Genomic DNA, 27,100 nt, shown 5'->3' on the forward strand with positions numbered 1-27,100 from the left:
CCCTAACCCTAACCCTAACCCTAACCCTAACCCTAACCCTAACCCTAACCCTAACCCTAACCCTAACCCTAACCCTAACCCTAACCCTAACCCTAACCCTAACCCTAACCCTAACCCTAACCCTAACCCTAACCCTAACCCTAACCCTAACCCTAACCCTAACCCTAACCCTAACCCTAACCCTAACCCTAACCCTAACCCTAACCCTAACCCTAACCCTAACCCTAACCCTAACCCTAACCCTAACCCTAACCCAACCCTAACCCTAACCCAACCCTAACCCTAACCCTAACCCTAACCCTAACCCTAACCCTAACCCTAACCCTAACCCTAACCCTAACCCTAACCCTAACCCTAACCCTAACCCTAACCCTAACCCTAACCCTAACCCTAACCCTAACCCTAACCCTAACCCTAACCCTAACCCTAACCCTAACCCTAACCCTAACCCTAACCCTAACCCTAACCCTAACCCTAACCCTAACCCTAACCCTAACCCTAACCCTAACCCTAACCCTAACCCTAACCCTAACCCTAACCCTAACCCTAACCCTAACCCTAACCCTAACCCTAACCCTAACCCTAACCCTAACCCTAACCCTAACCCTAACCCTAACCCTAACCCTAACCCTAACCCTAACCCTAACCCTAACCCTAACCCTAACCCTAACCCTAACCCTAACCCTAACCCTAACCCTAACCCTAACCCTAACCCTAACCCTAACCCTAACCCTAACCCTAACCCTAACCCTAACCCTAACCCTAACCCTAACCCTAACCCTAACCCTAACCCTAACCCTAACCCTAACCCTAACCCTAACCCTAACCCTAACCCTAACCCTAACCCTAACCCTAACCCTAACCCTAACCCTAACCCTAACCCTAACCCTAACCCTAACCCTAACCCTAACCCTAACCCTAACCCTAACCCTAACCCTAACCCTAACCCTAACCCTAACCCTAACCCTAACCCTAACCCTAACCCTAACCCTAACCCTAACCCTAACCCTAACCCTAACCCTAACCCTAACCCTAACCCTAACCCTAACCCTAACCCTAACCCTAACCCTAACCCTAACCCTAACCCTAACCCTAACCCTAACCCTAACCCTAACCCTAACCCTAACCCTAACCCTAACCCTAACCCTAACCCTAACCCTAACCCTAACCCTAACCCTAACCCTAACCCTAACCCTAACCCTAACCCTAACCCTAACCCTAACCCTAACCCTAACCCTAACCCTAACCCTAACCCTAACCCTAACCCTAACCCTAACCCTAACCCTAACCCTAACCCTAACCCTAACCCTAACCCTAACCCTAACCCTAACCCTAACCCTAACCCTAACCCTAACCCTAACCCTAACCCTAACCCTAACCCTAACCCTAACCCTAACCCTAACCCTAACCCTAACCCTAACCCTAACCCTAACCCTAACCCTAACCCTAACCCTAACCCTAACCCTAACCCTAACCCTAACCCTAACCCTAACCCTAACCCTAACCCTAACCCTAACCCTAACCCTAACCCTAACCCTAACCCTAACCCTAACCCTAACCCTAACCCTAACCCTAACCCTAACCCTAACCCTAACCCTAACCCTAACCCTAACCCTAACCCTAACCCTAACCCTAACCCTAACCCTAACCCTAACCCTAACCCTAACCCTAACCCTAACCCTAACCCTAACCCTAACCCTAACCCTAACCCTAACCCTAACCCTAACCCTAACCCTAACCCTAACCCTAACCCTAACCCTAACCCTAACCCTAACCCTAACCCTAACCCTAACCCTAACCCTAACCCTAACCCTAACCCTAACCCTAACCCTAACCCTAACCCTAACCCTAACCCTAACCCTAACCCTAACCCTAACCCTAACCCTAACCCTAACCCTAACCCTAACCCTAACCCTAACCCTAACCCTAACCCTAACCCTAACCCTAACCCTAACCCTAACCCTAACCCTAACCCTAACCCTAACCCTAACCCTAACCCTAACCCTAACCCTAACCCTAACCCTAACCCTAACCCTAACCCTAACCCTAACCCTAACCCTAACCCTAACCCTAACCCTAACCCTAACCCTAACCCTAACCCTAACCCTAACCCTAACCCTAACCCTAACCCTAACCCTAACCCTAACCCTAACCCTAACCCTAACCCTAACCCTAACCCTAACCCTACCCTAACCCTAACCCTAACCCTAACCCTAACCCTAACCCTAACCCTAACCCTAACCCTAACCCTAACCCTAACCCTAACCCTAACCCTAACCCTAACCCTAACCCTAACCCTAACCCTAACCCTAACCCTAACCCTAACCCTAACCCTAACCCTAACCCTAACCCTAACCCTAACCCTAACCCTAACCCTAACCCTAACCCTAACCCTAACCCTAACCCTAACCCTAACCCTAACCCTAACCCTAACCCTAACCCTAACCCTAACCCTAACCCTAACCCTAACCCTAACCCTAACCCTAACCCTAACCCTAACCCTAACCCTAACCCTAACCCTAACCCTAACCCTAACCCTAACCCTAACCCTAACCCTAACCCTAACCCTAACCCTAACCCTAACCCTAACCCTAACCCTAACCCTAACCCTAACCCTAACCCTAACCCTAACCCTAACCCTAACCCTAACCCTAACCCTAACCCTAACCCTAACCCTAACCCTAACCCTAACCCTAACCCTAACCCTAACCCTAACCCTAACCCTAACCCTAACCCTAACCCTAACCCTAACCCTAACCCTAACCCTAACCCTAACCCTAACCCTAACCCTAACCCTAACCCTAACCCTAACCCTAACCCTAACCCTAACCCTAACCCTAACCCTAACCCTAACCCTAACCCTAACCCTAACCCTAACCCTAACCCTAACCCTAACCCTAACCCTAACCCTAACCCTAACCCTAACCCTAACCCTAACCCTAACCCTAACCCTAACCCTAACCCTAACCCTAACCCTAACCCTAACCCTAACCCTAACCCTAACCCTAACCCTAACCCTAACCCTAACCCTAACCCTAACCCTAACCCTAACCCTAACCCTAACCCTAACCCTAACCCTAACCCTAACCCTAACCCTAACCCTAACCCTAACCCTAACCCTAACCCTAACCCTAACCCTAACCCTAACCCTAACCCTAACCCTAACCCTAACCCTAACCCTAACCCTAACCCTAACCCTAACCCTAACCCTAACCCTAACCCTAACCCTAACCCTAACCCTAACCCTAACCCTAACCCTAACCCTAACCCTAACCCTAACCCTAACCCTAACCCTAACCCTAACCCTAACCCTAACCCTAACCCTAACCCTAACCCTAACCCTAACCCTAACCCTAACCCTAACCCTAACCCTAACCCTAACCCTAACCCTAACCCTAACCCTAACCCTAACCCTAACCCTAACCCTAACCCTAACCCTAACCCTAACCCTAACCCTAACCCTAACCCTAACCCTAACCCTAACCCTAACCCTAACCCTAACCCTAACCCTAACCCTAACCCTAACCCTAACCCTAACCCTAACCCTAACCCTAACCCTAACCCTAACCCTAACCCTAACCCTAACCCTAACCCTAACCCTAACCCTAACCCTAACCCTAACCCTAACCCTAACCCTAACCCTAACCCTAACCCTAACCCTAACCCTAACCCTAACCCTAACCCTAACCCTAACCCTAACCCTAACCCTAACCCTAACCCTAACCCTAACCCTAACCCTAACCCTAACCCTAACCCTAACCCTAACCCTAACCCTAACCCTAACCCTAACCCTAACCCTAACCCTAACCCTAACCCTAACCCTAACCCTAACCCTAACCCTAACCCTAACCCTAACCCTAACCCTAACCCTAACCCTAACCCTAACCCTAACCCTAACCCTAACCCTAACCCTAACCCTAACCCTAACCCTAACCCTAACCCTAACCCTAACCCTAACCCTAACCCTAACCCTAACCCTAACCCTAACCCTAACCCTAACCCTAACCCTAACCCTAACCCTAACCCTAACCCTAACCCTAACCCTAACCCTAACCCTAACCCTAACCCTAACCCTAACCCTAACCCTAACCCTAACCCTAACCCTAACCCTAACCCTAACCCTAACCCTAACCCTAACCCTAACCCTAACCCTAACCCTAACCCTAACCCTAACCCTAACCCTAACCCTAACCCTAACCCTAACCCTAACCCTAACCCTAACCCTAACCCTAACCCTAACCCTAACCCTAACCCTAACCCTAACCCTAACCCTAACCCTAACCCTAACCCTAACCCTAACCCTAACCCTAACCCTAACCCTAACCCTAACCCTAACCCTAACCCTAACCCTAACCCTAACCCTAACCCTAACCCTAACCCTAACCCTAACCCTAACCCTAACCCTAACCCTAACCCTAACCCTAACCCTAACCCTAACCCTAACCCTAACCCTAACCCTAACCCTAACCCTAACCCTAACCCTAACCCTAACCCTAACCCTAACCCTAACCCTAACCCTAACCCTAACCCTAACCCTAACCCTAACCCTAACCCTAACCCTAACCCTAACCCTAACCCTAACCCTAACCCTAACCCTAACCCTAACCCTAACCCTAACCCTAACCCTAACCCTAACCCTAACCCTAACCCTAACCCTAACCCTAACCCTAACCCTAACCCTAACCCTAACCCTAACCCTAACCCTAACCCTAACCCTAACCCTAACCCTAACCCTAACCCTAACCCTAACCCTAACCCTAACCCTAACCCTAACCCTAACCCTAACCCTAACCCTAACCCTAACCCTAACCCTAACCCTAACCCTAACCCTAACCCTAACCCTAACCCTAACCCTAACCCTAACCCTAACCCTAACCCTAACCCTAACCCTAACCCTAACCCTAACCCTAACCCTAACCCTAACCCTAACCCTAACCCTAACCCTAACCCTAACCCTAACCCTAACCCTAACCCTAACCCTAACCCTAACCCTAACCCTAACCCTAACCCTAACCCTAACCCTAACCCTAACCCTAACCCTAACCCTAACCCTAACCCTAACCCTAACCCTAACCCTAACCCTAACCCTAACCCTAACCCTAACCCTAACCCTAACCCTAACCCTAACCCTAACCCTAACCCTAACCCTAACCCTAACCCTAACCCTAACCCTAACCCTAACCCTAACCCTAACCCTAACCCTAACCCTAACCCTAACCCTAACCCTAACCCTAACCCTAACCCTAACCCTAACCCTAACCCTAACCCTAACCCTAACCCTAACCCTAACCCTAACCCTAACCCTAACCCTAACCCTAACCCTAACCCTAACCCTAACCCTAACCCTAACCCTAACCCTAACCCTAACCCTAACCCTAACCCTAACCCTAACCCTAACCCTAACCCTAACCCTAACCCTAACCCTAACCCTAACCCTAACCCTAACCCTAACCCTAACCCTAACCCTAACCCTAACCCTAACCCTAACCCTAACCCTAACCCTAACCCTAACCCTAACCCTAACCCTAACCCTAACCCTAACCCTAACCCTAACCCTAACCCTAACCCTAACCCTAACCCTAACCCTAACCCTAACCCTAACCCTAACCCTAACCCTAACCCTAACCCTAACCCTAACCCTAACCCTAACCCTAACCCTAACCCTAACCCTAACCCTAACCCTAACCCTAACCCTAACCCTAACCCTAACCCTAACCCTAACCCTAACCCTAACCCTAACCCTAACCCTAACCCTAACCCTAACCCTAACCCTAACCCTAACCCTAACCCTAACCCTAACCCTAACCCTAACCCTAACCCTAACCCTAACCCTAACCCTAACCCTAACCCTAACCCTAACCCTAACCCTAACCCTAACCCTAACCCTAACCCTAACCCTAACCCTAACCCTAACCCTAACCCTAACCCTAACCCTAACCCTAACCCTAACCCTAACCCTAACCCTAACCCTAACCCTAACCCTAACCCTAACCCTAACCCTAACCCTAACCCTAACCCTAACCCTAACCCTAACCCTAACCCTAACCCTAACCCTAACCCTAACCCTAACCCTAACCCTAACCCTAACCCTAACCCTAACCCTAACCCTAACCCTAACCCTAACCCTAACCCTAACCCTAACCCTAACCCTAACCCTAACCCTAACCCTAACCCTAACCCTAACCCTAACCCTAACCCTAACCCTAACCCTAACCCTAACCCTAACCCTAACCCTAACCCTAACCCTAACCCTAACCCTAACCCTAACCCTAACCCTAACCCTAACCCTAACCCTAACCCTAACCCTAACCCTAACCCTAACCCTAACCCTAACCCTAACCCTAACCCTAACCCTAACCCTAACCCTAACCCTAACCCTAACCCTAACCCTAACCCTAACCCTAACCCTAACCCTAACCCTAACCCTAACCCTAACCCTAACCCTAACCCTAACCCTAACCCTAACCCTAACCCTAACCCTAACCCTAACCCTACCCTAACCCTAACCCTAACCCTAACCCTAACCCTAACCCTAACCCTAACCCTAACCCTAACCCTAACCCTAACCCTAACCCTAACCCTAACCCTAACCCTAACCCTAACCCTAACCCTAACCCTAACCCTAACCCTAACCCTAACCCTAACCCTAACCCTAACCCTAACCCTAACCCTAACCCTAACCCTAACCCTAACCCTAACCCTAACCCTAACCCTAACCCTAACCCTAACCCTAACCCTAACCCTAACCCTAACCCTAACCCTAACCCTAACCCTAACCCTAACCCTAACCCTAACCCTAACCCTAACCCTAACCCTAACCCTAACCCTAACCCTAACCCTAACCCTAACCCTAACCCTAACCCTAACCCTAACCCTAACCCTAACCCTAACCCTAACCCTAACCCTAACCCTAACCCTAACCCTAACCCTAACCCTAACCCTAACCCTAACCCTAACCCTAACCCTAACCCTAACCCTAACCCTAACCTCCTAACCCTAACCCTAACCCTAACCCTAACCCTAACCCTAACCCTAACCCTAACCCTAACCCTAACCCTAACCCTAACCCTAACCCTAACCCTAACCCTAACCCTAACCCTAACCCTAACCCTAACCCTAACCCTAACCCTAACCCTAACCCTAACCCTAACCCTAACCCTAACCCTAACCCTAACCCTAACCCTAACCCTAACCCTAACCCTAACCCTAACCCTAACCCTAACCCTAACCCTAACCCTAACCCTAACCCTAACCCTAACCCTAACCCTAACCCTAACCCTAACCCTAACCCTAACCCTAACCCTAACCCTAACCCTAACCCTAACCCTAACCCTAACCCTAACCCTAACCCTAACCCTAACCCTAACCCTAACCCTAACCCTAACCCTAACCCTAACCCTAACCCTAACCCTAACCCTAACCCTAACCCTAACCCTAACCCTAACCCTAACCCTAACCCTAACCCTAACCCTAACCCTAACCCTAACCCTAACCCTAACCCTAACCCTAACCCTAACCCTAACCCTAACCCTAACCCTAACCCTAACCCTAACCCTAACCCTAACCCTAACCCTAACCCTAACCCTAACCCTAACCCTAACCCTAACCCTAACCCTAACCCTAACCCTAACCCTAACCCTAACCCTAACCCTAACCCTAACCCTAACCCTAACCCTAACCCTAACCCTAACCCTAACCCTAACCCTAACCCTAACCCTAACCCTAACCCTAACCCTAACCCTAACCCTAACCCTAACCCTAACCCTAACCCTAACCCTAACCCTAACCCTAACCCTAACCCTAACCCTAACCCTAACCCTAACCCTAACCCTAACCCTAACCCTAACCCTAACCCTAACCCTAACCCTAACCCTAACCCTAACCCTAACCCTAACCCTAACCCTAACCCTAACCCTAACCCTAACCCTAACCCTAACCCTAACCCTAACCCTAACCCTAACCCTAACCCTAACCCTAACCCTAACCCTAACCCTAACCCTAACCCTAACCCTAACCCTAACCCTAACCCTAACCCTAACCCTAACCCTAACCCTAACCCTAACCCTAACCCTAACCCTAACCCTAACCCTAACCCTAACCCTAACCCTAACCCTAACCCTAACCCTAACCCTAACCCTAACCCTAACCCTAACCCTAACCCTAACCCTAACCCTAACCCTAACCCTAACCCTAACCCTAACCCTAACCCTAACCCTAACCCTAACCCTAACCCTAACCCTAACCCTAACCCTAACCCTAACCCTAACCCTAACCCTAACCCTAACCCTAACCCTAACCCTAACCCTAACCCTAACCCTAACCCTAACCCTAACCCTAACCCTAACCCTAACCCTAACCCTAACCCTAACCCTAACCCTAACCCTAACCCTAACCCTAACCCTAACCCTAACCCTAACCCTAACCCTAACCCTAACCCTAACCCTAACCCTAACCCTAACCCTAACCCTAACCCTAACCCTAACCCTAACCCTAACCCTAACCCTAACCCTAACCCTAACCCTAACCCTAACCCTAACCCTAACCCTAACCCTAACCCTAACCCTAACCCTAACCCTAACCCTAACCCTAACCCTAACCCTAACCCTAACCCTAACCCTAACCCTAACCCTAACCCTAACCCTAACCCTAACCCTAACCCTAACCCTAACCCTAACCCTAACCCTAACCCTAACCCTAACCCTAACCCTAACCCTAACCCTAACCCTAACCCTAACCCTAACCCTAACCCTAACCCTAACCCTAACCCTAACCCTAACCCTAACCCTAACCCTAACCCTAACCCTAACCCTAACCCTAACCCTAACCCTAACCCTAACCCTAACCCTAACCCTAACCCTAACCCTAACCCTAACCCTAACCCTAACCCTAACCCTAACCCTAACCCTAACCCTAACCCTAACCCTAACCCTAACCCTAACCCTAACCCTAACCCTAACCCTAACCCTAACCCTAACCCTAACCCTAACCCTAACCCTAACCCTAACCCTAACCCTAACCCTAACCCTAACCCTAACCCTAACCCTAACCCTAACCCTAACCCTAACCCTAACCCTAACCCTAACCCTAACCCTAACCCTAACCCTAACCCTAACCCTAACCCTAACCCTAACCCTAACCCTAACCCTAACCCTAACCCTAACCCTAACCCTAACCCTAACCCTAACCCTAACCCTAACCCTAACCCTAACCCTAACCCTAACCCTAACCCTAACCCTAACCCTAACCCTAACCCTAACCCTAACCCTAACCCTAACCCTAACCCTAACCCTAACCCTAACCCTAACCCTAACCCTAACCCTAACCCTAACCCTAACCCTAACCCTAACCCTAACCCTAACCCTAACCCTAACCCTAACCCTAACCCTAACCCTAACCCTAACCCTAACCCTAACCCTAACCCTAACCCTAACCCTAACCCTAACCCTAACCCTAACCCTAACCCTAACCCTAACCCTAACCCTAACCCTAACCCTAACCCTAACCCTAACCCTAACCCTAACCCTAACCCTAACCCTAACCCTAACCCTAACCCTAACCCTAACCCTAACCCTAACCCTAACCCTAACCCTAACCCTAACCCTAACCCTAACCCTAACCCTAACCCTAACCCTAACCCTAACCCTAACCCTAACCCTAACCCTAACCCTAACCCTAACCCTAACCCTAACCCTAACCCTAACCCTAACCCTAACCCTAACCCTAACCCTAACCCTAACCCTAACCCTAACCCTAACCCTAACCCTAACCCTAACCCTAACCCTAACCCTAACCCTAACCCTAACCCTAACCCTAACCCTAACCCTAACCCTAACCCTAACCCTAACCCTAACCCTAACCCTAACCCTAACCCTAACCCTAACCCTAACCCTAACCCTAACCCTAACCCTAACCCTAACCCTAACCCTAACCCTAACCCTAACCCTAACCCTAACCCTAACCCTAACCCTAACCCTAACCCTAACCCTAACCCTAACCCTAACCCTAACCCTAACCCTAACCCTAACCCTAACCCTAACCCTAACCCTAACCCTAACCCTAACCCTAACCCTAACCCTAACCCTAACCCTAACCCTAACCCTAACCCTAACCCTAACCCTAACCCTAACCCTAACCCTAACCCTAACCCTAACCCTAACCCTAACCCTAACCCTAACCCTAACCCTAACCCTAACCCTAACCCTAACCCTAACCCTAACCCTAACCCTAACCCTAACCCTAACCCTAACCCTAACCCTAACCCTAACCCTAACCCTAACCCTAACCCTAACCCTAACCCTAACCCTAACCCTAACCCTAACCCTAACCCTAACCCTAACCCTAACCCTAACCCTAACCCTAACCCTAACCCTAACCCTAACCCTAACCCTAACCCTAACCCTAACCCTAACCCTAACCCTAACCCTAACCCTAACCCTAACCCTAACCCTAACCCTAACCCTAACCCTAACCCTAACCCTAACCCTAACCCTAACCCTAACCCTAACCCTAACCCTAACCCTAACCCTAACCCTAACCCTAACCCTAACCCTAACCCTAACCCTAACCCTAACCCTAACCCTAACCCTAACCCTAACCCTAACCCTAACCCTAACCCTAACCCTAACCCTAACCCTAACCCTAACCCTAACCCTAACCCTAACCCTAACCCTAACCCTAACCCTAACCCTAACCCTAACCCTAACCCTAACCCTAACCCTAACCCTAACCCTAACCCTAACCCTAACCCTAACCCTAACCCTAACCCTAACCCTAACCCTAACCCTAACCCTAACCCTAACCCTAACCCTAACCCTAACCCTAACCCTAACCCTAACCCTAACCCTAACCCTAACCCTAACCCTAACCCTAACCCTAACCCTAACCCTAACCCTAACCCTAACCCTAACCCTAACCCTAACCCTAACCCTAACCCTAACCCTAACCCTAACCCTAACCCTAACCCTAACCCTAACCCTAACCCTAACCCTAACCCTAACCCTAACCCTAACCCTAACCCTAACCCTAACCCTAACCCTAACCCTAACCCTAACCCTAACCCTAACCCTAACCCTAACCCTAACCCTAACCCTAACCCTAACCCTAACCCTAACCCTAACCCTAACCCTAACCCTAACCCTAACCCTAACCCTAACCCTAACCCTAACCCTAACCCTAACCCTAACCCTAACCCTAACCCTAACCCTAACCCTAACCCTAACCCTAACCCTAACCCTAACCCTAACCCTAACCCTAACCCTAACCCTAACCCTAACCCTAACCCTAACCCTAACCCTAACCCTAACCCTAACCCTAACCCTAACCCTAACCCTAACCCTAACCCTAACCCTAACCCTAACCCTAACCCTAACCCTAACCCTAACCCTAACCCTAACCCTAACCCTAACCCTAACCCTAACCCTAACCCTAACCCTAACCCTAACCCTAACCCTAACCCTAACCCTAACCCTAACCCTAACCCTAACCCTAACCCTAACCCTAACCCTAACCCTAACCCTAACCCTAACCCTAACCCTAACCCTAACCCTAACCCTAACCCTAACCCTAACCCTAACCCTAACCCTAACCCTAACCCTAACCCTAACCCTAACCCTAACCCTAACCCTAACCCTAACCCTAACCCTAACCCTAACCCTAACCCTAACCCTAACCCTAACCCTAACCCTAACCCTAACCCTAACCCTAACCCTAACCCTAACCCTAACCCTAACCCTAACCCTAACCCTAACCCTAACCCTAACCCTAACCCTAACCCTAACCCTAACCCTAACCCTAACCCTAACCCTAACCCTAACCCTAACCCTAACCCTAACCCTAACCCTAACCCTAACCCTAACCCTAACCCTAACCCTAACCCTAACCCTAACCCTAACCCTAACCCTAACCCTAACCCTAACCCTAACCCTAACCCTAACCCTAACCCTAACCCTAACCCTAACCCTAACCCTAACCCTAACCCTAACCCTAACCCTAACCCTAACCCTAACCCTAACCCTAACCCTAACCCTAACCCTAACCCTAACCCTAACCCTAACCCTAACCCTAACCCTAACCCTAACCCTAACCCTAACCCTAACCCTAACCCTAACCCTAACCCTAACCCTAACCCTAACCCTAACCCTAACCCTAACCCTAACCCTAACCCTAACCCTAACCCTAACCCTAACCCTAACCCTAACCCTAACCCTAACCCTAACCCTAACCCTAACCCTAACCCTAACCCTAACCCTAACCCTAACCCTAACCCTAACCCTAACCCTAACCCTAACCCTAACCCTAACCCTAACCCTAACCCTAACCCTAACCCTAACCCTAACCCTAACCCTAACCCTAACCCTAACCCTAACCCTAACCCTAACCCTAACCCTAACCCTAACCCTAACCCTAACCCTAACCCTAACCCTAACCCTAACCCTAACCCTAACCCTAACCCTAACCCTAACCCTAACCCTAACCCTAACCCTAACCCTAACCCTAACCCTAACCCTAACCCTAACCCTAACCCTAACCCTAACCCTAACCCTAACCCTAACCCTAACCCTAACCCTAACCCTAACCCTAACCCTAACCCTAACCCTAACCCTAACCCTAACCCTAACCCTAACCCTAACCCTAACCCTAACCCTAACCCTAACCCTAACCCTAACCCTAACCCTAACCCTAACCCTAACCCTAACCCTAACCCTAACCCTAACCCTAACCCTAACCCTAACCCTAACCCTAACCCTAACCCTAACCCTAACCCTAACCCTAACCCTAACCCTAACCCTAACCCTAACCCTAACCCTAACCCTAACCCTAACCCTAACCCTAACCCTAACCCTAACCCTAACCCTAACCCTAACCCTAACCCTAACCCTAACCCTAACCCTAACCCTAACCCTAACCCTAACCCTAACCCTAACCCTAACCCTAACCCTAACCCTAACCCTAACCCTAACCCTAACCCTAACCCTAACCCTAACCCTAACCCTAACCCTAACCCTAACCCTAACCCTAACCCTAACCCTAACCCTAACCCTAACCCTAACCCTAACCCTAACCCTAACCCTAACCCTAACCCTAACCCTAACCCTAACCCTAACCCTAACCCTAACCCTAACCCTAACCCTAACCCTAACCCTAACCCTAACCCTAACCCTAACCCTAACCCTAACCCTAACCCTAACCCTAACCCTAACCCTAACCCTAACCCTAACCCTAACCCTAACCCTAACCCTAACCCTAACCCTAACCCTAACCCTAACCCTAACCCTAACCCTAACCCTAACCCTAACCCTAACCCTAACCCTAACCCTAACCCTAACCCTAACCCTAACCCTAACCCTAACCCTAACCCTAACCCTAACCCTAACCCTAACCCTAACCCTAACCCTAACCCTAACCCTAACCCTAACCCTAACCCTAACCCTAACCCTAACCCTAACCCTAACCCTAACCCTAACCCTAACCCTAACCCTAACCCTAACCCTAACCCTAACCCTAACCCTAACCCTAACCCTAACCCTAACCCTAACCCTAACCCTAACCCTAACCCTAACCCTAACCCTAACCCTAACCCTAACCCTAACCCTAACCCTAACCCTAACCCTAACCCTAACCCTAACCCTAACCCTAACCCTAACCCTAACCCTAACCCTAACCCTAACCCTAACCCTAACCCTAACCCTAACCCTAACCCTAACCCTAACCCTAACCCTAACCCTAACCCTAACCCTAACCCTAACCCTAACCCTAACCCTAACCCTAACCCTAACCCTAACCCTAACCCTAACCCTAACCCTAACCCTAACCCTAACCCTAACCCTAACCCTAACCCTAACCCTAACCCTAACCCTAACCCTAACCCTAACCCTAACCCTAACCCTAACCCTAACCCTAACCCTAACCCTAACCCTAACCCTAACCCTAACCCTAACCCTAACCCTAACCCTAACCCTAACCCTAACCCTAACCCTAACCCTAACCCTAACCCTAACCCTAACCCTAACCCTAACCCTAACCCTAACCCTAACCCTAACCCTAACCCTAACCCTAACCCTAACCCTAACCCTAACCCTAACCCTAACCCTAACCCTAACCCTAACCCTAACCCTAACCCTAACCCTAACCCTAACCCTAACCCTAACCCTAACCCTAACCCTAACCCTAACCCTAACCCTAACCCTAACCCTAACCCTAACCCTAACCCTAACCCTAACCCTAACCCTAACCCTAACCCTAACCCTAACCCTAACCCTAACCCTAACCCTAACCCTAACCCTAACCCTAACCCTAACCCTAACCCTAACCCTAACCCTAACCCTAACCCTAACCCTAACCCTAACCCTAACCCTAACCCTAACCCTAACCCTAACCCTAACCCTAACCCTAACCCTAACCCTAACCCTAACCCTAACCCTAACCCTAACCCTAACCCTAACCCTAACCCTAACCCTAACCCTAACCCTAACCCTAACCCTAACCCTAACCCTAACCCTAACCCTAACCCTAACCCTAACCCTAACCCTAACCCTAACCCTAACCCTAACCCTAACCCTAACCCTAACCCTAACCCTAACCCTAACCCTAACCCTAACCCTAACCCTAACCCTAACCCTAACCCTAACCCTAACCCTAACCCTAACCCTAACCCTAACCCTAACCCTAACCCTAACCCTAACCCTAACCCTAACCCTAACCCTAACCCTAACCCTAACCCTAACCCTAACCCTAACCCTAACCCTAACCCTAACCCTAACCCTAACCCTAACCCTAACCCTAACCCTAACCCTAACCCTAACCCTAACCCTAACCCTAACCCTAACCCTAACCCTAACCCTAACCCTAACCCTAACCCTAACCCTAATGCGCGGGCCCTAACCCTAATGCGGAGATCAAAAATCACAAGAGGGCTTTTTAGCCCACTGCCCGCATAATCTCAACCTAACCCTATCCCACCCCCACAAACCCTAGGCAACTTTCAAAAGGGGCACACACCCCCACAACCCCTAGGCACTCCCCGATTAACCCTTGCTAAACTCCCACAAACCGGATATCCCATGTCGAGAGGGGCAAGATTCAACAAGGGCAAGTGTGGGACCTGGTTAATGAAGGCGTGGGCCAGATCAAAGTGGCAGGGTGATGTGAAACGGAATCTCAAGTGAGGAGATCAAAAATCACAAGAGGGCTTTTTAGCCCACTGCCCGCATAATCTCAACCTAACCTATCAGTGACACGCTCTTCATTCTCCCGGCCCAAGAAAGGCCAATAAGAAAACCCAGATATTTTAACTTAAAAATTGACATAGAAGTTGGAGATTAAGACCAACCCCAATTAGCAGTTAATGTACCTTTAAGGGCTGAGCAAACAAGGTGGGCCAGTTTCTTAGCAACAGCCAGGTTTGCAGCAGGTGGACAATTAGGTTTTAGTATAACATTAGTTAAAAGAGGCCCTGCGGGGGGAGGAAGGTGAGGGACGTTTTAACTGGATAGCAGTACTGTCTGGGTTTAGAGACTCCACAGAAGACCCGAGTGACGGACGAGAGTCGAGTTGGACCTTCCGGTCGGGAATCACGCTTTTTTGAAGGCAATCCGTTGGAGTCGAAATCGCAGACGCAAGACAAGCAGTAGGAACTTTATACTTTTATTTATTGTCTTACTTACATTATTGTCTTAATGATGTGGAAAGGCAAAGATGGGAGAGGTTGTGTGGATCGATACCTGCCAGGTGGGCGAGGAGATAACTCCGGTTACTACCGGGACCCCAGCGCCCCTGGGGATTCCTTCTTAACCACGGTCAGGTTAAAAATAGTCCAGAACCTTCATTATGTGAAGATTCTGGAAAAATAGTCCCAACTACCAAAGGGAATTATGAAGCAGGCCCACAGATTCTCCGCATGGCCTGAATGAGGCCCAAGGAGCTAGGCCGCCCTGGAATTAAACCCTTAGAAGTAGTATGACCTGCACAATTTTATGCCTTTCGTTGTCTGGTCTAGGGGTAATACATACGCCAAGCTTGATCGCCTTGGCTGAACCGTCTCAGGGGAGGTGTCGCCTTTCATTGTCTGGTCCAGGGGTAATACACACGCCAAGCTTGATCGCCTTGACGGAGCCGTCTCGGGGAGGGTGTCTAATGTAAAGGCTCGAAACACCTGACGATCCGAGAGTGCATTACTGATGATGTGTCCTGTGAAATGATAATGAAAGGTTTCGATTTTCCCATACAAGCCTAGCTGGCTTAGCAGCTCAGACTTCAAATTCTGCAGACTAACCTCTGCCAGCTAAACATATTGATCCACTAGCCCTTCACTTAAACCTAATCCTAAAGTCCAAAAGGGGCACACACCCCCACAAACCTTAGGCAAATTCCAAGAGGGGTAGACACCCCCACAAACCCTAGGCAACTTCCAAGGGGGGCATACACCCCCACAAACCCTAGGCACTCTCCGTTTAACCCTTGCTAAATCCCCATAAACCGGATATCCCATGTCGAGAGGGGCAAGATTCAACAAGGGCAAGTGTGGGACCTGGTTAATGAAGGCGTGGGCCAGATCAAAGTGGCAGGGTGATGTGAAACAGAATCTCAAGTGAGGAGATCAGAAATCACAAGAGGGCTTTTTAGCCCACTGCCCGCATAATCTCAACCTAACCTATCAGTGACACGCTCTTCATTCTCCCGGCCCAAGAAAGGCCAATAAGAAAACCCAGATATTTTAACTTAAAAATTGACATAGAAGTTGGAGATTAAGACCAACCCCAATTAGCAATTAATGTACCTTTAAGGGCTGAGCAAACAAGGTGGGCCAGTTTCTTAGCAACAGCCAGGTTTGCAGCAGGTGGACAATTAGGTTTTAGTATAACATTAGTTAAAAGAGGCCCTGCGGGGGGAGGAAGGTGAGGGACGTTTTAACTGGATAGCAGTACTGTCTGGGTTTAGAGACTCCACAGAAGACCCGAGTGACGGACGAGAGTCGAGTTGGACCTCCCGGTCGGGAATCACGCTTTTTTGAAGGCAATCCGTTGGAGTCGAAATCGCAGACGCAAGACAAGCAGTAGGAACATTATTCTTTTATTTATTGTCTTACTTACATTATTGTCTTAATGATGTGGAAAGGCAAAGATGGGAGAGGTTGTGTGGATCGATACCTGCCAGGTGGGCGAGGAGATAACTCCGGTTACTACCGGGACCCCAGCGCCCCTGGGGATTCCTTCTTAACCACGGTCAGGTTAAAAATAGTCCAGAACCTTCATTATGTGAAGATTCTGGAAAAATAGTCCCAACTACCAAAGGGAATTATGAAGCAGGCCCACAGATTCTCCGCATGGCCTGAATGAGGCCCAAGGAGCTAGGCCGCCCTGGAATTAAACCCTTAGAAGTAGTATGACCTGCACAATTTTATGCCTTTCGTTGTCTGGTCTAGGGGTAATACATACGCCAAGCTTGATCGCCTTGGCTGAACCGTCTCAGGGGAGGTGTCGCCTTTCATTGTCTGGTCCAGGGGTAATACACACGCCAAGCTTGATCGCCTTGACGGAGCCGTCTCGGGGAGGGTGTCTAATGTAAAGGCTCGAAACACCTGACGATCCGAGAGTGCATTACTGATGATGTGTCCTGTGAAATGATAATGAAAGGTTTCGATTTTCCCATACAAGCCTAGCTGGCTTAGCAGCTCAGACTTCAAATTCTGCAGACTAACCTCTGCCAGCTAAACATATTGATCCACTAGCCCTTCACTTAAACCTAATCCTAAAGTCCAAAAGGGGCACACACCCCCACAAACCTTAGGCAAATTCCAAGAGGGGTAGACACCCCCACAAACCCTAGGCAACTTCCAAGGGGGGCATACACCCCCACAAACCCTAGGCACTCTCCGTTTAACCCTTGCTAAATCCCCATAAACCGGATATCCCATGTCGAGAGGGGCAAGATTCAACAAGGGCAAGTGTGGGACCTGGTTAATGAAGGCGTGGGCCAGATCAAAGTGGCAGGGTGATGTGAAACAGAATCTCAAGTGAGGAGATCAGAAATCACAAGAGGGCTTTTTAGCCCACTGCCCGCATAATCTCAACCTAACCTATCAGTGACACGCTCTTCATTCTCCCGGCCCAAGAAAGGCCAATAAGAAAACCCAGATATTTTAACTTAAAAATTGACATAGAAGTTGGAGATTAAGACCAACCCCAATTAGCAATTAATGTACCTTTAAGGGCTGAGCAAACAAGGTGGGCCAGTTTCTTAGCAACAGCCAGGTTTGCAGCAGGTGGACAATTAGGTTTTAGTATAACATTAGTTAAAAGAGGCCCTGCGGGGGGAGGAAGGTGAGGGACGTTTTAACTGGATAGCAGTACTGTCTGGGTTTAGAGACTCCACAGAAGACCCGAGTGACGGACGAGAGTCGAGTTGGACCTCCCGGTCGGGAATCACGCTTTTTTGAAGGCAATCCGTTGGAGTCGAAATCGCAGACGCAAGACAAGCAGTAGGAACATTATTCTTTTATTTATTGTCTTACTTACATTATTGTCTTAATGATGTGGAAAGGCAAAGATGGGAGAGGTTGTGTGGATCGATACCTGCCAGGTGGGCGAGGGGATAACTCCGGTTACTACCGGGACCCCAGTGCCCCTGGGGGTTCCTTCTTAACCACGGTCAGGTTAAAAATAGTCCAGAACCTTCATTATGTGAAGATTCTGGAAAAATAGTCCCAACTACCAAAGGGAATTATGAAGCAGGCCCACAGATTCTCCGCATGGCCTGAATGAGGCCCAAGGAGCTAGGCCGCCCTGGAATTAAACCCTTAGAAGTAGTATGACCTGCACAATTTTATGCCTTTCGTTGTCTGGTCTAGGGGTAATACATACGCCAAGCTTGATCGCCTTGGCTGAACCGTCTCAGGGGAGGTGTCGCCTTTCATTGTCTGGTCCAGGGGTAATACACACGCCAAGCTTGATCGCCTTGACGGAGCCGTCTCGGGGAGGGTGTCTAATGTAAAGGCTCGAAACACCTGACGATCCGAGAGTGCATTACTGATGATGTGTCCTGTGAAATGATAATGAAAGGTTTCGATTTTCCCATACAAGCCTAGCTGGCTTAGCAGCTCAGACTTCAAATTCTGCAGACTAACCTCTGCCAGCTAAACATATTGATCCACTAGCCCTTCACTTAAACCTAATCCTAAAGTCCAAAAGGGGCACACACCCCCACAAACCTTAGGCAAATTCCAAGAGGGGTAGACACCCCCACAAACCCTAGGCAACTTCCAAGGGGGGCATACACCCCCACAAACCCTAGGCACTCTCCGTTTAACCCTTGCTAAATCCCCATAAACCGGATATCCCATGTCGAGAGGGGCAAGATTCAACAAGGGCAAGTGTGGGACCTGGTTAATGAAGGCGTGGGCCAGATCAAAGTGGCAGGGTGATGTGAAACAGAATCTCAAGTGAGGAGATCAGAAATCACAAGAGGGCTTTTTAGCCCACTGCCCGCATAATCTCAACCTAACCTATCAGTGACACGCTCTTCATTCTCCCGGCCCAAGAAAGGCCAATAAGAAAACCCAGATATTTTAACTTAAAAATTGACATAGAAGTTGGAGATTAAGACCAACCCCAATTAGCAATTAATGTACCTTTAAGGGCTGAGCAAACAAGGTGGGCCAGTTTCTTAGCAACAGCCAGGTTTGCAGCAGGTGGACAATTAGGTTTTAGTATAACATTAGTTAAAAGAGGCCCTGCGGGGGGAGGAAGGTGAGGGACGTTTTAACTGGATAGCAGTACTGTCTGGGTTTAGAGACTCCACAGAAGACCCGAGTGACGGACGAGAGTCGAGTTGGACCTCCCGGTCGGGAATCACGCTTTTTTGAAGGCAATCCGTTGGAGTCGAAATCGCAGACGCAAGACAAGCAGTAGGAACATTATTCTTTTATTTATTGTCTTACTTACATTATTGTCTTAATGATGTGGAAAGGCAAAGATGGGAGAGGTTGTGTGGATCGATACCTGCCAGGTGGGCGAGGGGATAACTCCGGTTACTACCGGGACCCCAGTGCCCCTGGGGGTTCCTTCTTAACCACGGTCAGGTTAAAAATAGTCCAGAACCTTCATTATGTGAAGATTCTGGAAAAATAGTCCCAACTACCAAAGGGAATTATGAAGCAGGCCCACAGATTCTCCGCATGGCCTGAATGAGGCCCAAGGAGCTAGGCCGCCCTGGAATTAAACCCTTAGAAGTAGTATGACCTGCACAATTTTATGCCTTTCGTTGTCTGGTCTAGGGGTAATACATACGCCAAGCTTGATCGCCTTGGCTGAGTCGTCTCAGGGGAGGTGTCGTCTTTTATTGTCTGGTCCAGGGGTAATACACACGCCAAGCTTGATCGCCTTGACGGAGCCGTCTCGGGGAGGGTGTCTAATGTAAAGGCTCGAAACACCTGACGATCCGAGAGTGCATTACTGATGATGTGTCCTGGGACATGATAATGGAAGGTTTCGATTTTCCCATACAAGCCTAGCTGGCTTAGCAGCTCAGACTTCAAATTCTGCAGACTAACTTCTGCCAGCTAAACATATAGATCCACCAGCCCTACACTTAAACCTAATCCTAAAGTCCAAAAGGGGCACACACCCCCACAAACCTTAGGCAAATTCCAAGAGGGGTAGACACCCCCACAAACCGTAGGCAACTTCCAAGGGGGGCATACACCCCCACAAACCCTAGGCACTCCCCGATTAACCCTTGCTAAATCCCCATAAATCGGATATTCTATGTCGAGAGGGGTAGGATTCAACAAGGGCAAGTGTGGGACCTGGTTAATGAAGGCGTGGGCCAGATCAAAGTGGCAGGGTGATGTGAAACAGAATCTCAAGTGAGGAGATCAGAAATCACAAGAGGGCTTTTTAGCCCACTGCCCGCATAATCTCAACCTAACCTATCAGTGACACGTTCTTCATTCTCCCGGCCCAAGAAAGGCCAATAAGAAAACCCAGATATTTTAACTTAAAAATTGACATAGAAGTTGGAGATTAAGACCAACCCCAATTAGCAGTTAATGTACCTTTAAGGGCTGAGCAAACAAGGTGGGCCAGTTTCTTAGTAACAGTCAGGTTTGCAGCAGGTGGACAATTAGGTTTTAGTATAACATTAGTTAAAAGAGGCCCTGCGGGGGGAGGAAGGTGAGGGACGTTTTAACTGGATAGCAGTACTGTCTGGGTTTAGAGACTCCACAGAAGACCCGAGTGACGGACGAGAGTCGAGTTGGACCTCCCGGTCGGGAATCACACTTTTTTGAAGGCAATCCGTTGGAGTCGAAATCGCAGACGCAAGACAAGCAGTAGGAACATTATTCTTTTATTTATTGTCTTACTTACATTATTGTCTTAATGATGTGGAAAGGCAAAGATGGGAGAGGTTGTGTGGATCGATACCTGCCAGGTGGGCGAGGGGATAACTCCGGTTACTACCGGGACCCCAGTGCCCCTGGGGATTCCTTCTTAACCACGGTCAGGTTAAAAATAGTCCAGAACCTTCATTATGTGAAGATTCTGGAAAAATAGTCCCAACTACCAAAGGGAATTATGAAGCAGGCCCACAGATTCTCCGCATGGCCTGAATGAGGCCCAAGGAGCTAGGCCGCCCTGGAATTAAACCCTTAGAAGTAGTATGACCTGCACAATTTTATGCCTTTCGTTGTCTGGTCTAGGGGTAATACATACGCCAAGCTTGATCGCCTTGGCTGAACCGTCTCAGGGGAGGTGTCGCCTTTCATTGTCTGGTCCAGGGGTAATACACACGCCAAGCTTGATCGCCTTGACGGAGCCGTCTCGGGGAGGGTGTCTAATGTAAAGGCTCGAAACACCTGACGATCCGAGAGTGCATTACTGATGATGTGTCCTGGGACATGATAATGAAAGGTTTTGATTGTCCCATACAAGCCTAGCTGGCTTAGCAGCTCAGATTTCAAATTCTGCAGACTAACCTCTGCCAGCTAAACATATAGATCCACTAGCCCTACACTTAAACCTAATCCTAAAGTCCAAAAGGGGCACACACCCCCACAAACCTTAGGCAAATTCCAAGAGGGGTAGACACCCCCACAAACCCTAGGCAACTTCCAAGGGGGGCACACACCCCCACAAACCCTAGGCACTCCCCGATTAACCCTTGCTAAATCCCCATAAATCGGATATTCTATGTCGAGAGGGGTAGGATTCAACAAGGGCAAGTGTGGGACCTGGTTAATGAAGGCGTGGGCCAGATCAAAGTGGCAGGGTGATGTGAAACAGAATCTCAAGTGAGGAGATCAAAAATCACAAGAGGGCTTTTTAGCCCACTGCCCGCATAATCTCACCCTAACCCTAACCCTAACCCTAACCCTAACCCTAACTCAAACCTAACCCTAACGTCGAAGACGGGCACACACCCCCACAAACCCTAGGCACTCCCCGACTAACCCTGGCTTTGGCCCCACAAACCCTAAACACACCCCTAGTAAACCTTGCTAAACCCCCACAAACTGGATATCCTATATCAAGGGGAACAAAATTCAACAAAGGCAAGTGTTGGACCTGGTTAATGAGAGCGTGGGCCGGATCAAAGTGGCAGGGTCACGTGAAACTGAATCTCAAGTGGCGAGATCAAAAATCACAAGAGGGCATTTCAGCCCACTGCCTGCATAATCTCAACCTAACCCTAACCCTAACCCCCACAAACCCTAGGCAAATTCCAAAAGGGGCACACACCCCCACAAACCCTAGGCACTCCACGATCTCATACTTCAAATTCTGCAGGCTAACCTCTGCCAGCCAAACATATACATCCACCAGCCCTACACTCAAACCTAATCCTAAAGTCCAAAAGGGGCACACACCCCCACAAACCATAGGCAAATTCCAAAAAGGGCACACACCCCCACAACCCCTAGGCACTCCCCGATTAACCCTTGCTAAACCCCCACAAACCGGATACCCTATGTTGAGAGGGGCAAGATTCAACAAAGGCAATTGTGGGACCTGGTTAATGAAGGCGAGGGCCAGATCAAAGTGGCAGGGTCACGAGAAACGGAATCTCAAGTGAGGAGATCAAAAATCACAAGAAGGCATTTTAGCCCACTGCCTGCATAATCTCAACCTAACCCAATTTCAACCTAACCCTAACCCTAACCCTAATTACACCATTTCGACCTGCAGATGTAATGCGGCAAGGACTGATCCCTTGTTGACTACACTCCCACCTTGTGGTGTCCTGCCGCAATGACAGTTCGTCTGTAGACAACACTCCCACCTTGTGGTGTCCTGCCGCAATGACAGTTCGTCTGTAGACAATACTCCCACCTGCTGGTGTCCTGTCATAACGACAGATCAGATGTGGACAATACTCCCACCTGGTGGTGTCCTGTGATAACGACAGATCAGATGTGTACAACACTCCCACCAGCTGGTGTCCTGCAACCATGACAGATCAGATGTGGAGAATACTCCCACCTGGTGGTGTCTTGCCACAATGACAGTTCGTCTGTAGGCAATACTCCCACCTGGTTGTGTCCTGTCATAATGACAGATCAGATGTGTACAACACTCCCACCTGCTGGCGTCCTGCCGCCATGACAGATCCGATGTGGTCAATACTCCCACCTGGTGGTGTCCTGTCACAATGAAGGATTAGGTCAGGGGTTAGCAACTTTTACCACTGAAAGAGCCACTTGAACCCGTTTGCCACAGAAAAGAAAACACTGGTAGCCGCAAAACCCGTTTGACATTTAAAATGAAATAACACTGCATGCAACGTTTTGCTTTGCCTTTAAGCTATGTATAAACAAACTATAATGTGTTGCATTTATGAAATTGATGAACTCCTGCAGAGAAAACGAAATTACATTTCTGCATGCAACAAAAACATTTTGAACTCCGAAAAAAAGACGTTGGGTTGAAGGTTACTTTTAAGTAAAATACTCAACGTCCATTTGAGTCCTTCTTGTATTTATGAAAAACGCCAAACTTAAATTTGCCGCCAGCAGCAAACCAAAAATAACGTCAGCCAGCTGTCAACCTGAAAAATGAAAGGACTATTTCACTGAACAATGAAAACATATGAATATACGTAAAATAATAGGCAATTAAAATATTTATCATACTTGTTCAGGTTGACTCCACCTGACAATGCAGTCGTATTCAGTAGGGATGGATCGATGCTTGGGGAGTGACCAGGAAGGATAATGTGTTTTTTTCCTCTCTGAACTCACAGAAGCGTTTCCCAAACGATGTTTGCATTGCTATGATTGCAGAATGTAAATACTCCGAATTTATCATGTCGTGACCTTGTTTGAACTCTCTCAAATTGGGGAAGTGAGACAATGTGCCTTTCTGTAAATCTCTGGCAAGCAACGTCAACTTGCGCTCGAATGCCAAAACATCCTCCAACATGTGCAGGGCTGTACGTCCTTACCCCGTTGAAGAGCTGTGTTCAGCGTGTTCAGGTGCGCTGTCATGTCTACCATGAAGTGTAGCTTTTCCAGCCACTCTGGCTGTTCCAGCTCAGGAAAGGTGAGCCCTTTGCTGCCCAGGAAAGTTTCACTTCTTCCAGACACGCGACAAAGCGTTTCAGCACCTCCCCTCTGGACAGCCAGCGATTAAAAACACGTTGTAGCGGTGTGCTACACGCAGTCAGTAAACTGCAGTCAAAGATAGCTTTATTCGAACTAAACAGCCTTGCTTTTAAGCCTACCTCAACCCGCCCCCCATGGGCGCGGATGCTGCAAAAGACACGTACTCACAAACCCCCGTAGGCTATCTCCCTTAGCCTGAACGCTGGCTAATTGTGAGCCGGTTCGGATGTGTCAGGAAATGGGTCGCCACAACGTCTTATTTAGATTGTACAAGATCACCATAATCTTCAAATTTAGAATTACATTTCAAAAACTAACAAACTAACATAAAATACATTTTAATTAAATACTGACCATGTAGCGGTGTGCTACACGCAGCGCTAAAATTACGACACGGAGTCGGTAACTGCAGTCGAAGGAAAAAACTTTATTCGAAATCTTCAGCCTCACTTTTAAGCCTCCCTCAACCTGCCCCCCATGGCGCAGAGGCTCCAAAGCTCTGTGCTCGCAAACCCCCGTAGGCTATCTAATTGTGAGTCGGTTCGGATGTGCCAGGAAAAGGGTCGCCACAACCAATTATTTCCCAAAGCAACAGGGAGCCGCAGCACAGACGTAAAAGAGCCACATGTGGCTCCGGAGCCGCGGGTTGCCGACCCCCGGATTAGGTGAAGACAGAAATCCCACCTGGTGGTGACCTGTCGGTATGACAGTTTTGCAACAAAATCCTAACCCTTAACCTGATGAGAGCCTATCCGCCATAGCAGTTCATACATCACTGCTCAAAACTCGACAGCCTTACCTGTGACTGCCACATATATACATCCAGCAGCTCAATACTCAAACCAAATCCTAAAGTGCAAAAGGGGCACACACCCCCACAAACCCTAGACAAATTCCAAAAGGGGCACACACCCCCACAAACCCTAGGCACTCCCCGATTAACCCTTGCTAATCCCCAACGAACCGGAGAGGGCAAGATTCAAAAAAGGCAAGTGTGGGACCTGGTAAATGAAGGCGTGGGCCAGATCAAAGTGGCAGGGTAATGTGAAACGGAATCTCAAGTGAGGAGATCAAAAATCACAAGAGGGCTTTTTAGCCCACTGCCCGCATAATTTCAACCTAACCTATCAGTGACACGCTCTTCGTTCTCCCGGCCCATGAACGGCCGATAAGAAAGCACAGATACACACAAGGCGAGAGAGAAGCAGTAAATTAAACCCCGGATGGGGACGACAGACAGTTCAGTGTTAAACTCAGGTACAGCTCTGCTGAATGCCCAGTAAACACTCTCAATTTAACCCATGCAATCCCAGGCATACAGGTGCCAGGTAATGATATTTAAAAATATCATTACCCTCAGAATTACATGCCTCTCATTATTGGTCCCTGGGAAAAATACAAGCAGTGTCTGAGGCGGACACTGTTCGGCCGCTTCTGTAGGCTGTCTAGTGATTAAAGGCCCGAAACAGCCGAGGATCCGAATGTTCGCTACTGACGATGTGCCCCAGTGCACACCCGGTTCGCTGAACCAAGTGGTGTCGGACCACGATAATCAAAGGCATGGGCCAGATTAACCTGACTTCCCTGTACAAGCCAAGCCAGCATAGCAGCTGATACTTCAAACTCTGCAGGCTAACCTCTGCCTGCCAGATATGTACATCCACCAGACCTAAACTCAAACCTAATCCTAAAGTCCAAAAGGAGCACATAGCCCCACAAACGCTAGGGAAATTCCAAAAGGGGCACACACTCCCACAAACCCTAGGCACTCCCCGATCTCATACTTCAAATTCTGCAGGCTAACCTCTGCCAGCCAAGCATAAACATCCACCAGCCCTTCACTCAAAACTAATCTTAAAGTCCAAAAGGGGCACACACCCCCACAAACCCTAAGCAACTTCCAAAAAGGGCACACAACCTCATAAACCCTAGGCACTCCCTGATTAACCCTTGTTAAACCCCCACAAACCGGATATCCCATGTCGAGAGGGGCAAGATTCAACAAAGGCAATTGTGGGACCTGGTTAATGAAGGCGTGGGCCAGATCAAAGTGGCATGGTCACGTGAAACGGAATCTCAAGTGAGGAGATCAAAAATGACAAGAGGGCATTTTAGCCCACTGCCTGCATAATCTCAACCTAACCCTAATGCGAGAGTAACGTGAAACGGAATCTCGTGAGGAGATCAAATATCACAAGAGGGCTTTTTAGCCCACTGCCCGCATAATCCCAACAGTTTGGCTGTGTACAACATTTCCACCTGCAGATGTCCTGCGGCAAGGACTGATCCCTTGTTGACAACACTCCCACCTTGTGGTGTCCTGCCGCAATGACAGTTCGTCCATAGACAATACTCCCACCTGGTGGTGTCCTGTCATAACGACAGATCAGATGTGGACAATACTCCCACCTGGTGGTGTCCTGTCATAACGACAGATCAGATGTGTACAACACTCCCACCTGCTGGTGTCCTGCCGCCATGACAGATGAGATGTAGAGAAGAGTC

The sequence above is a fragment of the Hypanus sabinus genome, chromosome 29 (genome assembly GCF_030144855.1).
Source record: "Hypanus sabinus isolate sHypSab1 chromosome 29, sHypSab1.hap1, whole genome shotgun sequence".
Taxonomy (NCBI): Eukaryota; Metazoa; Chordata; class Chondrichthyes; order Myliobatiformes; family Dasyatidae; genus Hypanus; species Hypanus sabinus.